We start from the raw sequence: 18,428 nt of genomic DNA, 5'->3' as shown, positions 1-18,428 counted from the left end.
TCCTTGGTCTGTGCCGAATGGAATTGAAGTGCTCTGTTGTTTGGTGTTTTTTGTCAGAAACTTGAAATGATCATTGGAAAAATTGCTGAAAACAGCTAAGGACCATGGGTTAGTTATTGGTAGGAGCAGAAAGTAGGGATAAAAGGAATGTACTCTGGTGGGATGTGGTGTTCCCCAGGAATCTGTACTGGGGTCTCAGCTTTTCACCATATATACAAATGATTTGGATGAAGAAATATGGAGAGTTCTATATCCAACTTTGCAGATGACCCTAAGTTAGGAGGCACAGTAAGTTACAAACGGACATATGAAAGTGCCAGTTGGAATTCAGTGTGGAGAAGTGTGATCCACTTTGGATCCAAGAAAGATAAATCAGAATATTTTCTTATTGGTGAGATTCTAGAAACAGTGGAGGAGCAAAGGGATTTGGGTGTCCAGGTACATAAATCACTAAAAGCTGATGCACAGGTACAAAAAATAACCTAAAAGGCTAATGGAATGTTGGCCTTTATCTCAAAGGGGTTGGAATACAAAAGGGAGGAAGTGATGCTTGAATTGTACAGAGCAGTTGTCAGACCCCATCTGGAGTATTGCATTCATTTTTGGGCACCGTACCTCAGGAAGAATATATTCGCCTTGGAGGGGGTGCAGTGCAGATTCAACAGAATGATGCCAGGGTTTAAAGGGTTAAATTATGAAGAAAGGTTGCATAAACTTGGCTTGGATTCCCTTGAGTTTAGAAGATTGAGGGGTGATCTAATTGAGGTATTTAAAATGATAAAAGGATTTGATAGAGTAGATACAGAGAAACTATTTCCTCTGGTGGGGAAATCCAGAGCAAGAGGGTACAATCTTAAAATTAGAGCTAAATCATTCAGGAGTGAAATCAGGAGGCACTTTTTCATAAAAAGGGTAGTGGACTTGTGGAATTCTCTCCCAAAAGACTGTGGATGCTGGGTCAAATGAAATTTTTAAGACTGAGAGCGACATTTTTATTAGGTAAGTGTATCAAGGGATATGGAATGGATCTAAGGTAGGTAAATGGAATTGAGATACAGATCAGCCATGATCTAATTGAACGGCAGAACAGACTTGAGAGGCTGAATGGCCTACTCCTGTTCCTATGTTCCCATGATCAGACCAGCATCAAAGATTTTAAAAAAAAGGTTCAAGTTTTTTTTACTAATGATATTCACTATGAATTGAGATTTTTCTTCAGCTCTGTTTTAGTAGAAAGTTTTGTATGATCCATGTGGTATGCAAACCACTCAAAAAAAAACAAAATGGTCATTGATACTATGCTTCATTAAATTTAGTAAACATCTGTTCTGAAAGCAGTAATGGAGATGATACAGGAAATGTTTAGTATAATTTGTTTCTGATGTAGGCTCTGTTTGTTCCAAGAAACTTCATGACTGGAGAAGAAAAAAGTGAATTTTCCAGGGTGTGTGGCTAAGGAATCTGTTAGCGGATCTGTTGCCATGATTGCAACTTTCCTTTGCCCTCTAATAAATATCACTTGAGGGCGTCAAAACTTTTGGAATTAATTGAATGTTGAGGGACAGACTTACAGAAGTTTCCTGGCTGTAAGAGTTTTGGGGAAACAGGCAGCCAGGGTTTATTGTGTCCAATTTACTAACAATAGGACTGCATATGTAACATGTCCTGGCACAAAGAATGGGTAACTCCCAGTATAATTTTCTCTGGTTATGTCTTCTGATAGCAACGGTACTTAAATAGCAATTGTAGATAATATTCAGGATTTGGTTTCCTCCCAGGGAATTGTGTATAGAACCAGGCACCAGTAGCTATTATTTAATGCTGAACCGAGAATTCAGACTAATTAAGGACTTCAATAAAACCACCTCACAATTAGGTGACTATTTTTGACCATTAATGCTGCATTGATATGTGGAAATAAATAAGAGGCAGCTTCATAGCTGCTCTTGATGGACAAAGCACTCGAGTACTACTTGCCATTTTATTCTGGCCTGTAGACTAGAGAAACTGGGGTTCTCCTTAGAGCAGAGAAGGTTACGGGGATACTTGATAGAGGTGTTCAAAATCATGAAGGGTTTTGTTAGAGTAAATAGGGAGAAACTGTTTTCAGTGGCAGAAGGTTCAGTAACTAGCGGACACCGATTTAAGGTAATTGTTAAAAGAACCAGAGGCGTCATGATGGAAAAAAAAACTTTACACAGCGAGTTGTTATGATCTGGAATGCACTGCCTGAAATGGTAGTGGAAGCTGATTCAACAGTAACTTTCAAAAGGGAATTGTATAAATACGTGAAGGGGAAAAAATTGCAGGGCTATGGGCAACGAGCAGGGGAGTGGGACTAATTGGATAGCTCTTTCAAAGCACAGGCACGACGGGCCGAATGGTTTCCTTCTTTGCTGTATCATTCTGTGATTCCATAGGTCTTCCCTTGATGTTCGGGAAGAAAACGGGGCCAGAATCATAGTTGCAAACACAACTTTAGAACCGCTTTGCCATGCACAAGACCTTGTTACAAGCATGGCGTGTACCACTTTTAAGCAGCTGCATGTATGTTTTGGTTCAATCCACACTATAAAGGAGGCAAATTTAGAGCACAAGTAACTGGAGCCTATTGCTTCTATTGGTCTCACAACATCAATGTGGTGTTTAAGGACAAAGCAGGGTGATTTCAGTGGAGAAAAGCACCTTGGTATATCGGGTGTGCTTCGAAAATTTAGGAAGATACAGATGAGTAGAAAAGACCATTGTGGTCCATCTAGCAATTGAGTAATGCCTTCACAAAGAATCCTATTGATATGTGGACTATGGTTAAATGATACTCTTTCCATGTGTCATCTTGGCTCAGTTGGTAACACTTTTGGCTCTGACTCAGAAGGTTATGTGTTCACTTCCTACCCCAAGATTTGAGTATATAATCCAGGCTAACTGAGAGAGCATTATTGGAGGTGCTGTTTTTCAGACAAGAAGTTAAACCAAAGCTCTGTCTAACTGTTCAGGTGGACGGAACAAATCCCGGGGCACTACTTGAAGTATAGCGGAGAATTCTCCCAGTGGCCTGACCAATATTCCTCTTTCATTAAATACTACCAAAAACAGATGAATCTCATTTGCTGTTTGTGGGACCGTGCTCTGCAGAAATCTTCTGTAAGAAACGCTTCTGCGTTTGCCTACGTAACAGTGATTACATTTCCAAAGGAATTCAGTTTGGGAGGTCCTGCGGAAATGAAACGTGTTTTTTCAAGGAAAATCCTTTTCTATATAAATGAGTTCTTCTTTTCTCCATTTGACACTAGGAGAACGGAAGCACACATAACAAATGTCCATCCACCCAGTCCATTTGAGAATTTCTTTCCGCTGCAAACAGAAATGGATAAATGTAACCAATTCATTACTATTACAGAGAAGTACTGTATCGTCAAATGTCAACATTTAGCTTGAACTCATTCACATGGTTTGAATTCATTCACATAAAGCAATTTTGTAGTTTGTTTTAACACTGACCCGATTCCGTGATCTAGAAGAAGTGAGTCCTCAACATTGACTGGATCCCATGAAATCTCATGGCATCAGGTCAAACATGGGCAAGGAAACCTCCTGCTGATTACCACCTACCGCCCTCCCTCAGATGATGAATCAGTCCTCCTCCATTTTGACCACCACTTGGAGGAAGCACTGAGGGTAGCAAGGGCACAGAGTGTACTCTGGGTGGGGGACTTCAATGTCTATCACCAAGAGTAGCTCGGTAGCGCCACTACTGACCGAGCTGGCCGAGTCCTGAAAGACATAACTGCCAGACTGAGCCTGCGGCAGGTGGTGAGCGAACCAACACGAGGGAAAAACATACTTGACCTCGTCCTCACCAATCTACCTGTCGCAAATGCATCTGTCCATGACAGTATTGGTAAGAGTGACCACCGCACAGTCCTTGTGGAGACGAAGTCCCGTCTTCGCATTGAGGACACCATCCAACGTGTTGTGTGGCACTATCACTGTGCTAAATGGGATAGATTCAGAACAGATCTAGCAGCTCAAAATTGGCCATCCATGAGGCGCTGTGGGCCATCAGCAGCAGCAGAATTGTATTCCAGCGCAATCTGTAACCTCATGGCCCGGCATATTCCTCACTCTACCATTACCAACAAGCCAGGGGATCAACCCTAGTTCAATGAGGAGTGTAGAAGAGCATGCCAGGAGCAGCACCAGGCGTACCTAAAAATGAGGTGCCAACCTGGTGAAGCTACAACTCAGGACAACATTCATGCTAAACAGTGGAAGCAACATTCTAAAGACAGAGCTAAGCGATTCCACAACCAACGGATCAGATCAAAGCTCTGCAGTCCTGCCACATCCAGTTGTGAATGGTAGTGGACAGTTAAACAACTAACGGGAGGAGGAGGCTCTGCAAACATCCCCAACCTCAATGATGGCGGAGTCCAGCACGTGATTGCAAAAGACAAGGCTGAAGCGTTTGCAACCATCTTCAGCCAGAAGTGCCGAGTGGATGATCCATCTCGGCCTCCTCCTGATATCCCCACCATCACAGAAGCCAGTCTTCAGCCAATTCGATTCACTCCACGTGATATCCCAGCTGTAGTGCTGAAGACTTGTGCTCCAGAACTAGCTGCCCCTCCAGCCAAGCTGTTCCAGTCCAGCTACAACACTGGCATCTACCCGACATTGTGGAAAATTGCCCAGATATGTCCTGTCCACAAAAAGCACGACAAATCCAATCCAGCCAATTACCACCCCATCAGTAAACTCTCAATCATCAGCAACGTGATGGATGGTGTCGTCGACACTGCTATCAAGCAGCACTTAATCACCAATAACCTACTCACCGATGCTCAGTTTGGGTTCCGCCAGGACCACTCGGCTCCAGACCTCATTACAGCCTTGGTCCAAACGTGGACAAAAGAGCTGAATTCCAGAGGTGAGGTGAGTGTGACTGCCCTTGACATCAAGGCAGCATTTGACCGAGTGTGGCACCAAGGAGCCCTAGTAAAATTGAAGTCAATGGGAATCGGGAAAACTCTCCTTAGTGGCTGGAGTCATACCTAGCACAAAGGAAGATGGTAGTGGTTGTTGGAGGCCAATCATCTCAGCCCCAGGACATTGTTGCAGGAGTTCCTCAGGGCAGTGTCCTAGGCCCAACCATCTTCAGATGCTTCATCAATGACCTTCCCTCCATCATAAGGTCAGAAATGGGGATGTTTGCTGATGATTGCACAGTGTTCAGTTCCATTCGCAACCTCTCAGATAATGAAGCAGTCCGTGCCTGCATGCAGCAAGACCTGGACAACATCCAGGCTTGGGCTGATAAGTGGCAAGTAACGTTCGCGCCAGACAAGTGCCAGGCAATGACTATCTCCACCAAGAGAGTGTCTAACCATCTTCCCTTGACATTCAACGGCATTACCATCGCCGAATCCCCCACCATCAACATCCTGGGGGTCACCATTTGACTAGAAACTTAACTGGACCAGCCATATAAATACTGTGGCTACAAGAGCAGGTCAGAGGCTGGGTATTCTGCGGCGAGTGACTCACCTCCTGACTCCCCAAAGCCTTTCCACCATCTACAAGGCACAAGTCAGGAGTGAGATGGAATATTCTCCACTTGCTTGGATGAGTGCAGCTCCAACAACACTCAAGAAGCTCGACACCATCCAAGATAAAGCATCCTGCTTGATTGGCACCCCATCCACCACCCTAAACATTCACTCCCTTCACCACCGGCGCACAGTGGCTGCAGTGTGTACCATCCACAGGATGCACTGCAGCAACTCGCCAAGGCTTCTTCAACAGCACCTCCCAAACCCGCGACCTCTACCACCTAGAAGGACAAGAGCAGCAGGTACATGGGAACAACACCACCTGCACGTTCCCCTCCAGGTCACACACCATCCCGAGTTGGAAATATATCACCGTTCTTTCATCGTCGCTGGGTCAAAATCCTGGAACTCCCTTCCTAACAGCACTGTGGGAGAACCTTCACCACACGGAGTGCAGCGGTACAAGAAGGCGGCTCACCACTACCTTCTCAAGGGCAATTAGGGATAGGCAATAAATGCTGGCCTCACCAGCGACGCCCACATCCCATGAACGAATAATAAAAAAAAATCACTTGGAATGAGTTCACTAGCTCAACATAACATATTTTAATCTATTTTGGGTGGCCTTCTTTGTTTTTGATTTTGCTACCACCTAAGATTTAAATGCAAGCTCCTGCTGAAATATCCAGATAGTCAAACATAAATCTCAACATGTGCACCTATTTTATGCAACGGATAAGTAACTTTTCAGAAAGTTAGGATGCCTGTCCTCACCCAAGTAACACACGATACTTTTAAGACACTCCTTAAAACCTACCTCTTTGACCAAGCTTTTGGTCACGTGTTGTAATATTTCTTTCTGTCAAATTTTGTTTGATAACGCTCCTGTGGTGCGCCTTGGGACGTTTTACTGCGTTAAAGATGCTATACAGATATAAGTTGTAGGTTTCTTCAACTCCTTTGGATTAGGGAGGGAATATCAGCCAAGGTTCCCACTTCTTGACAAGGTGCAGTGACCTCTGCTGGAAAGTTGGAATTGGGCTCAGTTGGGGTGGTCCCATGGCGAAATAACCTGCCAACACTCATTGAGGCCCACACATAAAGAATGCCACCTGGGTAAGACACTGGAGGACCGCTTGCACCCGAGCCACCAAGTACCCCAGCCTCTTCAGCAGAGATGTGGAGAAAATTTGATGGGAAATAAATAAAACCAACTAGTTTGGAACCTTGATGATGTTACTTTACCATATCCCATTGCCGTTATTTTCCAAGCCTTTAACTGAAGGGAGGAGAGGAATTTTACATAGAATGTACAACACAGAAATAGGCCATTCGGCCCAACTGGTCTGTGCTGGTGTTTATGCTCCACATGAACCTCCTCCCACCTCTCTCCATCTAACCCTATCAGCATAATCTTCTATTCCTTTCTCCCTCATGTACTTAACTAGCTCCCCTTAAATGTATGTACTCTGTTCGCCTCCAACCATTGTGGTAGCAACTTCCACATTCTCACCACTCCCTGGGTAAAGAAGTTTTTTGTCTGGTTTTATTTACCTGTTTAGTGCCACTGGTACAGCCACATCAGAAATGTACAGTCGAATGAGAATGGTAGACGCTTAGACTACCTCACTAATATTAGTGTTTTGGACTCTGACAACCCATTGTGAAACCGTTCCAGTGTGATTTTATTCTGGCAGGTGCAGTTAATTCAAAGTTGTTTTTTGTGCTTAAAAATATTCGTATTAGCCAATGACTCAAATTACACAATTACAATAAAACAGCACAGGAGACTCTTTTAGAGCTAAAGAAATTTAAATTACCCAGTTTTTTTTTGAAATAATGGAATTGGACTGTATTCAAGTGGGTTTTTCTGAACACAAAATTTAAAAATTGCGTGCAGCCTTCAAAATTGCCACCTGCTGGATATTAAAATGAATTATATCTTTATTTATAACATAATTGTCTCGTGGTTAACCAAATCCCATTTCTTACAAAAGTCGAACATTCCAGTGTGCGTATGGATTCCATTTACTCCCACTATTAACTACCAGTTCAAACATCTTCCTGATACACACCTAACATTCCGTAGTAAATTTATTGGGATTATGTGTGAGATTTTCTTTGCAGTGCAGACTGATCTTCCACTTTTTGTTTTGTTAAATTTTTCCCCTAAAATATTCTCTCTTGCGTTTCCTACATTACAACAGTGACTACGCTTCAAAAATACTTCATTGACTGTAAAGCACTTTTAGACACCCTGAGGTCATGAAAAGCACTAAATATAAATGCAAGTCTCTCTCGCTCCCTCGCCCTCTCGCTCCCTCGCCCTCTCGCTCCCTCGCCCTCTCGCTCCCTCGCCCTCTCGCTCCCTCGCCCTCTCGCTCCCTCGCCCTCTCGCTCCCTCGCCCTCTCGCTCCCTCGCCCTCTCGCTCCCTCGCCCTCTCGCTCCCTCGCCCTCTCGCTCCCTCGCCCTCTCGCTCCCTCGCCCTCTCGCTCCCTCGCCCTCTCGCTCCCTCGCCCTCTCGCCCTCTCGCCCTCTCGCCCTCTCGCCCTCTCGCCCTCTCGCTCCCTCGCTCCCTCGCCCTCTCGCTCCCTCGCCCTCTCGCTCCCTCGCCCTCTCGCTCCCTCGCTCTCTCGCCCTCTCGCTCCCTCGCTCCCTCGCCCTCTCGCTCCCTCGCCCTCTCGCTCTCTCGCTCCCTCGCCCTCTCGCTCCCTCGCCCTCTCGCTCCCTCGCCCTCTCGCTCCCTCGCCCTCTCGCTCTCTCGCTCCCTCGCCCTCTCGCTCCCTCGCCCTCTCGCTCCCTCGCGCCCTCTTCCCCTGGGTCCTATCTGTCCTCTGCTATGTTGCCCCACTTGGTGTTCTTCATGTGAGCTGTCTGACCATGATTTGTGGGGCCGGCAGGGGTGGGGGGGGTGGTATCAGCAAGGCCAAGGCCTATCCTGTCTTCACCTGACATCCACATACGAGCAGAAATTCATAGATAATAATCAGGAACTGGAACCCTGCCTTTTTTTCCCTTCTCCATGGACCAATTCATTATTGGCTTAGTTCAATCGGAAACACTCTCCTCTCTGGGTCAGAAGGTTGTGGTTTTAAGCCCTGCGACAGGCGTGGCATAATGTACACTGACACTTCACTGTGGTATTGAGCAAGTCCTGCAAACGCAGAGATACTGTCATCTCAGATGAAATGTTAAAACAAGGTTCAATCTGCCTGCCCAGGTGGCTGTAAAAGATCGCATGACAATAAAGAAAGTAAGACTTGCATTTATATTTAGTGCCTTTCACGACCTCAGGACGTCCCAAAGTGCTTTACAGCCAATGAAGTACTCTTTGAAGAGTAGTCACTGTTGTAATATAGGAAATTGTAAACAATTTTACAACACCAAGTTATAGTCCAGCAATTTTATTTTAAATTCACAAGCTTTCGGAGGCTACCTCCTTCCTCAGGTGAACGATGTGGAAAATGAGGAAGGAGGTAGCCTCTGAAAGCTTGTGAATTTAAAATAAAATTGCTGGACTATAACTTGGTGTTGTAAAATTGTTTACAATTGTCAACCCCAGTCCATCACCGGCATCTCCGCATCACGTAATATAGGAAGTGCAGCAGGCAATTTGTGCACAGCAGGGTTCCACAAACAACAATGAAATAATGACCAGACAATCTATTTTAGTGATGTTGGTTGAGGGATAAATATTGGCCAAGACATTGGGGAGAACTTCTCTGCTCCTCTTTGAATAGTGCCATGGAATCTTTTACATCCACCTGAGAGGGCCTCGGTTTAATGTCTCATCAGAAAGATGATACCTCCGACAGTGCAGCACTCCCTCAGTACTGCACTGGAGCAAAAGCTTGGATTTTGTGTTCAGGTCTCTGGAGTGAGACTTGACCTCACAACCTCTGACTCTGAGGCGAGAGTGCTACCCACTGAGCCACGACTGACACTTGTATATAACATTATAACACTCTTAGCCTGGATGAGAGTGTGAGCAGGGCTGAGCTAATTTACTTTTTATAACAGTGTGCTGTGATTCAATGAAATGATTGATAGAAAGTGCTGCAGCTTGCTGGTTATATGTGTGCCCATCGCTTGCTATACGAGATTTGATGTGATGAATGAGACTTTGGACTGCTGGGGAATTGCACATTTTCGATATGTAGATTGGGCTGCCCAGTTCGTGAAACATAGACCGAAAATAGCATATCTTGCTTTGTTAGAATGGTGCTAGCAGTCTTGGATTTGAGTGCGTCCGTTGCTCTGTATATACGGTACGTCAGCATGTCAGTAATTTCTGAATTGATGGCCAACAAATTAATTCAGTTGGTTTGATGCAACTGTGATTGGTTGACTTACGTCAGTAAAATATGTTTTTGGCCATCAATCACTGTGTACCTTCCATTTCTTTTAGCTGGAGTGGTGATAACTGATTTATTTGGACAGCAGAAGTTAAACGTCAGTTAAATTAAGTGTGTATGAGGAAGGAGGCACAGATATGGTTTTAAAAAGACAGTTTGGGTGAATAGAAGTCAAATGAATAGAACGATACTGTGCATTAAACCCACACTGTCCTAGATGCTTTGTCAAATGATTTGATTAACTTACACTCTGTGTCACCACATATTTGTTATCTCTCAGCTGATGAATGAATACTCCTCCATGTTGAGCACCACTTAGAGGAAGCACTGAGGGTAGCAAGGGCACAGAACGTGTTCTGGGTGGGGGACTTCAATGTCCACCACCAGGAGTGGCTCGGTAACACCGTTGCTGGCCGAGTCCTGAAGGACATAGCTGACGGACTGGGCCTGCGGCAGGTGGTGAGCGAACCAACACGAGGGAAAAACCTACTTGACCTCGTCCTCACCAATCTACCTGTCGCAGATGCATCTGCCCGTGACAGTATTGGTAGGAGTGACCACCGCACAGTCCTTGTGGAGACAAAGTCCTGTCTTCACACTGAGGACACCGTCCATCGTGTTGTGTGGCACTACCTCCATGCTAAATGGGATAGATTCAGAATAGATCTTGCAGCTCAAAACTGGGCATCCATGAGGTGCTGTGGGACATCAGCAGCAGAATTGTATTCGAGCATAATCTATAACCTCATGGCCTGGCATATCCCTCACTCTACCATTACCAACAAGCCAGGGGATCAACCCTAGTTCAATGAGGAGTGTAGAAGAGCATGCCAGGAGCAACACCAGGCATACCTAAAAATGAGGTGCCAACTTGGTGAAGCTACAACACAAGTCTTACATGCATGCTAAACAGCGAAAGCAACATGCTACAGACAGAGCTAAGCAATCCCACAATCAACGGATCAGATCAAAGCACTGCAGTCCTGCCACATCCAGTCGTGAATAGCGGTGCACAGTTAAACAACAGGAGGAGAAGCCTCCGTGAACATCCCCATTCTCAATGATCGCAGAGCCTAGCACGAGTGCAAAAGACAAGGCTGAAGCGTTTGCAACCATCTTCAGCCAGAAGTGCCGAGTGGATGATCCATCTCAGCCTCCTCCCGGGATCCCCACCATCACAGATGCCAGTCTTCAGCCAATTCGATTCATTCCACGTGATACCAAGAAACGGCTGAGTGCACTGGATACAGCAAAGGTTATGGGCCCCATCAACATCCCGGCTGTAGTGCGAAGGCTTGTGCTCCAGAACTCGCCGCGCCTCTGGCCAAGCTGTCCCAGTACAGCTACAACACTGGCATCTACCCAACAATGTGGAAAATTGCCCAAGCACAAGGCAGGACAAATCCAATCTGGCCAATTACCGCCCCATCAGCCTACTCTCAATCATCAGCAAAATGATGGAAGGTGTCGTCGACAGTGCTATCAAGCGGCACTTACTCACCAATAACCTGCTCACCGATGTTCAGTTTGGGTTCCGCCAGGACCACTCGGCTCCAGACCTCATTACAGCCTTGGTCCAAACATGGACAAAAGAGCTGAATTCCAAAGGTGAGGTGAGAGTGACTGCCCTTGACATCAAGGCAGCATTTGACCGAGTGTGGCATCAAGGAGCCCTAGTAAAATTGAAGTCAATGGGAATCAGGGGGAAAACTCTCCAGTGGCTGGAGTCATACCTCGCACAAAGGAAAATGGTAGTGGTTATTGGAGGCCAATCATCTCAGCCCCAGGACATTGCTGCAGGAGTTCCTCAGGGCAGTGTCCTCAGCCCAACTATCTTCAGATGCTTCATCAATGACCTTCCCTCCATCATAAGGTCAGATGTGGGGATGTTCGCTGATGATTGCGCAGTGTTCAGATCCATTCGCAACCAGTCAGATAATTAAGCAGTCCGTGCCTGCATGCAGCAATACCTGGACAACATCCAGGCTTGGGCTGATAAGTGGCAAGTAACATTTGCGCCAGGCAATGACCATCTCCAACAAGAGAGAGTCTAACCGCCGCCTCTTGACATTCAACGGCATTACCATCGCCCAATTCCCCACCATCAATATCCTGGCGGTCACCATTGACCAGAAACTAAACTGGACCAGCCATATAAATACTGTGGCTACAAGAACAGGTTAGAGGCTGGATATTCTGCTGCGAGTGACTCACCTCCTGACTCCCCATCCAGGACAAAGCAGCCCTCTTGATTGGCACCCACTCCACCACCGCGCATGGTGGCTGCAGTGTGTACTGTCTACAAGATCCACTGCACAACTCGCCAAGGCTTCTTCGACAGCACCTCCCAAACTCGCGAACTCTATCACTTAGAAGGACAAGGGCAGCAGGCGCAAGGGAACACCACCACCTGCACGTTCCCCTCCAAGTCGCACACCATCCCGACTTGGAAATATATCACTGTTCGTTCATTGTCGCTTGATCAAAATCCTGCAACTCCTTACCTTACGGCACTGTGGGAGAACCTTCACCACACTGACTGAAGCGGTTTAAGGCGGCGGCTCACCACCACCTGCTCGAGGGCAATTAGGGATGGGCAATAAATGCTGGCCTTGCCAGCGACCCCCACATCCCATGAATGAATTAAAAAAGAAATGTGGATTGTGGGAGTGCTTTTTGATCTTAAAATGCTTACACGTTTAAAGTGCCCCTCAGCGAGCACTTTTAAGTCCAGAAAACAAACAAACAAACTTTTTAACTACAGTATTGCACAGGCTGTTCAGGAAGTTTATCTCTGCAGGCCCGTAGTATTGATACATGTAATTTGTATGCGAAGGAGATTGAGTTATATTTAGGCATACAGCACAAAATATTGCGAGGAGACGCCCTTGCTTCACCTCAACTTCATGCCCACTGTGATCTAACTGCACAGGCCCCATCAGCAAAATGTCAAGTGTTTAGCGCAAAACATTCCAGGCATCTCACTAGTCACCTTTGTCTCCCATTATGGCGAGCCTCCATACTGGTCGACTCCCTGGGGCTGACATTATGGCTGGGGTTAGCGGGACATCTCTGGGGCAGGCGGAAGTTCTGCCCTGCCAGAGATGTGTCCCAACCAAGGGGGCGGAAAGTCTATGCTTGATTGTAAGTGGGGTATTCGAGTGAGTGGGGTGTCACAAACTGGCGTGATCTTAACCTCGCCTGACATCCAAACTGGTGCAATTTTCCAACCACGGGGGTCACTGAATAACAGTCCGGCTAAGAGATTTTCACCTTCCCTATCCCAGGGGTGTCAAATGTCTACTGCAGTGCCCCCAAGGACCAACATCGCAGCAAGAACTAAGCCTCTTCTGGGGTGAGGAGTGGGGAAAAAGAGGTGCAGGGAGGGTAAGTAACAACCACTGAGGGACAGGCATTGAGTGAGGTAAATAGTGTGGTATTGGACTGATTTCTAACTTGAGAAGGCAACAGTCTGCCACTGTCACTTCTTAGATACGCATGGGGAGGAAAAAAAAATCATGATTTCATTTGCCTCTGATATGGGTTAAATATGAATGGGAAGCAGATTGTTTCCTTACGCAGTAACTGCATCAGGAAGAGGCTTTGTAAAGATTTTTTTTCCAACCCCCTATGCTTTGATACGTTCAGTCCTCCTAAGATCTTGGGTCAGCCTCATTTCAACCATCGCTTGACAATAACCATTTAACCTCCAGACGACTGCATTATCATTTCAAATTGCAAATGGCCAGTAGACAAGGAAAATTATTTTCATCTCGTGTTTTAAGACATGTTCCAACCATTCCCTCATTCTGTCGTCTAATATTTAACATCATTTGGGGAGATATTTTTCAGTAAAAATTCAATGTATGGGGAAAGAGCAGGGGGAGTGGGACTAATTGGATAGCTCTTTCAAAGAGACGGCACAGGCACGATGGGCCGAATGGCTGCCTCCTGTGCTGTACGCTTCTCTGTTTCCAAGTCACCCATTCATCGGTAGTCAGAAAACATAGAATCTTAAAGCACAGAAGGAGTCCATTTGGCCAGTCGTTCCTTTGCCGGCTCTTTGACAGAACTGTCCAATTTAGTCCCACACCCCAGCTTTTTCTTCATAGCCCTGCAAATTAGTCCTCTTCAAGTACATGTCCAATTGCCTTTTGAAAGTTCCTATGGAATCTGCTTCCACCACCATCTGCTTCCAGGTAGTGTGTTCCCGATCTTAACCCTCTGTGAAAAAAAAATTCTCATTTCCCCTCTTGTTCTTTTGCCGATTATTTTTAATCTATGACCTTTTGTTTTATTCGTTCACGGGATGTGAGCGTCGCTGGCGAGGCCGGCATTTATTGCCCAACTCCATTTGCCTTTGAGAAGGTGGTGGTGAGCCACCTTCTTGAACCACTGCAGTCCGTGTGGTGAAGGTTCTCCCACTGTGCTGTTAGGAAGGGATTTCCAGGATTTTGACCCAGTGACGATGAAGGAACGGCGATATATTTCCAAGTCGGGATGGTGTGTGACTTGAAGGGGTACGTGCAAGTGGTGTTCCCATGTGCCTGCTGTCCTTGCCTTCTAGGTGGTAGAGGTCGCGGGTTTGGGAGGTGCTGTCGAAGAAGGCTTGGCGAGTTGCTGCGTTGCATCCTGTGGATGGTACACACTGCAGCTACCAGTGCATCGGTGGTGAAGGGAGTGAACGTTTAGGGTGGTGGATGGGGTGCCAATCAAGCGGGCTGCTTTGTCCTGGATGGTGTCGAGCTTCTTGAGTGTTGTTGGAGCTGCAAGTGGAGAGTATTCCATCACACTCCCAACGTTTGCCTTGTAGATGGTGGAAAGGCTTTGGGGAGTCAGGAGGTGAGTCACTCGCCGCAGAAAACCCAGCCTCTGACCTGCTCTTGTAGCCACAGTATTTATATGGCTGGTCCAGTTAAGTCTCTGGTCAATGGTGACCCCCAGGATGTTGATGGTGGGGGATTCGGTGATGGTAATGCCGTTGAATGTCAAGGGGAGGTGGTTAGACTCTCTCTTGTTGGAGATGGTCATTGCCTGGCACTTGTCTGGCACGAATGTTACTTGCCACTTATCAGCCCAAGCCTGGATGTTGTCCGGGTCTTGCTGTATGCGGGCTCGGACTGCTTCGTTATCTGAGGGGTTTCGAATGGAACTGAACACTGTTCAATCATGAGCGAACATCCCCATTGCTAACCTTATGATGGAGGGAAGGTCATTGATGAAACAGCTGAAGATGGTTTGGCCCAGGACACTGCCCTGAGGAACTCCTGCAGCAATGTCCTGGGGCTGAGATGATTGGTCTCCAGCAACCACTACCATCTTCCTTTGTGCTAGGTATGACTCCAGCCACTGGAGAGTTTTCCCCCTGATTCCCATTGGCTTCAATTTTACTAGGGCTCTTTGGTGCCACACTCTGTCAAATGCTGCCTTGATGTCAAGGGCAGTCACTCTCACGAGTTACCAACCCACTTACCGGAGGAAACAATTTTTCCCTACTTGTTCTATCAAAACCCCTCATAATTTTGAATACTTCTATTAGGGGTCCCCATAACCTTCTATGTTCTAAGGAGAACAATCCAAGCTCCTCCAATCCCTCCACGTAACTGAAGTCCCTCATCCCTGGTATCATCCTGGTAAACCTTCTCTGCACCCTCTCCAAGGCCTTGACCTCCTTCCTAAAGTGCGGTGCCCAGAACTGTACATAATCCATCTGAGGCCTAACCAGTGATTTTTAAAGGTTTAGAATGACTTCTTTGTTTTTGTATTCAATGCCACTATTTTCAAGCCAAGTATCCCATTCACTTTCCTAACCGCCTTATCAACTTGCCCTGCTACCTTAAAAGATTTGTGAATATGCATAATTTATGAAGAAAGTTTTGTATGGCCTAACAAGGTTTGAAAATATCCTTTAAACCTAACATAAAATCAGAAAATTTTGGAAAAACTCTGCTGGTCCATCTGCATCTGTAAAAGACAGGTTGAAGTTTTGAGTGTAGTGTGAATTGGTTCTGTTTTATAATGTTTTCAGTTTGCTTTTTTTCTTGTAACTTTTATTTTGGAAAAAAAACACAATGAAGGAGCCAAATGAGCTCAGTTTTCCCTGTTGTTTTTCTCAGCGCACAGTATGGTGAATGACTTGGGTTTCTGTTATGAGTTGGTACGGTCAGTGCCCTGCTCAGACACAGATTCATTCGTTTCAAAATTGACGTTCTTTTGGACAGATGAGTCATCCCTTCAATATTTGTTCAGACTGGGTGTGTTTGAATTGCTTGCTAGTCATTGGCCTTTTTTCAGTTTCCTATTTGCTCTGTTTTTAATAAAGGCTTTTTAAAAAAAAAAAGTACCAAAAATGCAATGTAGTATATACAACAGGCACAGTTCAAAACAAGTGTATTGAGTTGAGAAATACTATGTGGCTCTGTATAATTAATGGTCATTACTAGTTCACATAAAACCTTTTTGTAGATGTATAATGGGATATTAGATTATGGTGTTGTCACCAGTATTTCAGCAAAGCTTAACCAGTGGGTGTGTGACATTTTGTGCTCTGTTTGTTTGATCTATGGCCTTCGAAACATAGCTTGTGTCTGAAAAGAGCATTTGAACCATTGTAAAACTAGGCTGAAGTACTGGAAGGATCTTTGGTTATAGTTTTGCCACTAGTTTTGATCTGGACTGCACTACCTGAAAGGGTGGTGGAAGCAGATTCAGTAGTAAGTTTCAAAAGGGCCTCCTTCTGTGTTGTATGATTCTCGTGGAGTTGGTAAATTTAAGATGATCACACAAGATGTGAATGGCACTAAATGTTTGCTTAAATCCATTTTTTAAAGCATATTGTTACCAATATGCTAAATGAGATTAATGGCAGTACTGGTCACAAAGCATTTTTAATACATTGGTACCAGTTCGCCATATACATTTTATATAAATCTGGGGTGGGAACTGGATGGAGCAGTGGGGTTGGAACATGGCCGTCTCATTTTTCAGCCAGAGTTCCAATCAGTAGTACATTGTGTAGAATAGATGAATGCTTAATCTCGTACAATATGTGAGAAATGCTGTATCTAATAATTAAACAGTATCACTTTTCCCCCTCTTTCCCCCCTCCCCCAAACAATACCCACTGGAAATTGGATTTGGCTCTACCATCCAAGGTTCAAGTTTATAAGATGCCTAAATTAGCTCGTCTTTGGACTGTCCAAAATAAGCCCATCCAAATTATATCAATAATTAGCCAAGTCAAATAAGTCCAACAGAATTGCAGTACAGTATTGAGAAGTGTACCTGCTGGGGTCATCAAAGATAAAGTCAGACGGAGATGCATCAACTGACACCTACTTTATTTAGTGGCATCTATGATAACATAATTAACACCATCACCGTAATGGTTACAGTGAATATTCAATCATTTTAATCAGATGAAGCTAAATAATGCTAGGCACAGCAGTAAATGTATCACATTATTGCAGCATCAGCTGAGTTTTACTTAGTAACAGTATAATAGAGTGATATTCAATGTCCAAGATTGCAATGCAGCATAGCAAGATTGCTTCCGATCAGTGTATCATTGGTAAGTTCCAATATCTGGACTGTCCCTCTGTGACTTGAGGATAAGATATATAACATGGCCCTTTGTAGTAGGTTTGTGCTGTGGCATTGAGCAGTTTTGCCTTCTTCTGGAACACTCAGCTTCACCTGTGGGGACACTTGGGCAAAGCGCCTTCCGTGGCCATTGTCCTCTTCGGTCATCCCATTGCAGCTGAATCTTGCTTACACATCATTTCCCGACTTGGTTTTACTGTACTTTCCACTCTTTGTTCAGAGAGGTAAGCCACTAAATTAATAGTTGTGATGCACTTTTTATTTCTGTTGGATTAAATCTTTCTTAAGCTTCTACACTTTCCCTACTTTGGAAGACCTGCTTCAAAAGTTCTTTACCACTTTAACCTTCTAGTCTTTCTCAAAGAAAAAAAGTTCTGATTTGGATGGGCGAAGCACGACCTTAAATACCTTTTGATTTCACAGAGGATATCCCACAACCTCAAACCAAGACAATCAATGTGAATGGTGGTGGACAATTAAACAACTAATGGGAGGAGGAGGCTCTGCAAACATCCCCATCCTCAATGATGGCGGAGTCCAGCACGTGAGTGCAAAAGACAAGGCTGAAGCGTTTGCAACCATCTTCAGCCAGAAGTGCCAAGTGGATGATCCATCTCTGCCTCCTCCCGATACCCCCACCATCACAGAAGCCAGTCTTCAGCCAATTCGATTCACTCCACGTGATATCAAGAAACGGCTGAGTGCACTGGGTACAACAAAGGCTATGGGCCCCGACAACATCCCAGCTGTAGTGCTGAAAACTTGGGGTCCAGAACTAGCTACGCCTCCAGCCAAGCTGTTCCAGTGCAGCTGCAACACTGGCATCTACCCGACAATGTGGAAAATTGCCCAGATATGTCCTGTCCACAGAAAGCAGGACAAATCCAATCCGGCCAATTACCGCCCCATCAGTCTGCT

At 45.4% G+C, this 18,428-nt stretch overlaps 1 protein-coding gene across 1 annotated transcript in view; it reads left to right on the top strand.

The window, feature by feature from the left end:
* LOC137332311 (protein diaphanous homolog 1-like) overlaps positions 1 to 18,428 on the top strand; it is a 347,604-nt gene that overhangs the window by 44,192 nt on the left and 284,984 nt on the right. The gene's annotated exons all lie outside the window — the stretch shown is intronic.

The sequence above is a fragment of the Heptranchias perlo genome, chromosome 14 (assembly GCF_035084215.1).
Source record: "Heptranchias perlo isolate sHepPer1 chromosome 14, sHepPer1.hap1, whole genome shotgun sequence".
Lineage (NCBI taxonomy): Eukaryota > Metazoa > Chordata > Chondrichthyes > Hexanchiformes > Hexanchidae > Heptranchias > Heptranchias perlo.
Note: the sequence above shows the minus strand (reverse complement) of the source record. Positions and strands in the feature narration are given on the sequence as shown.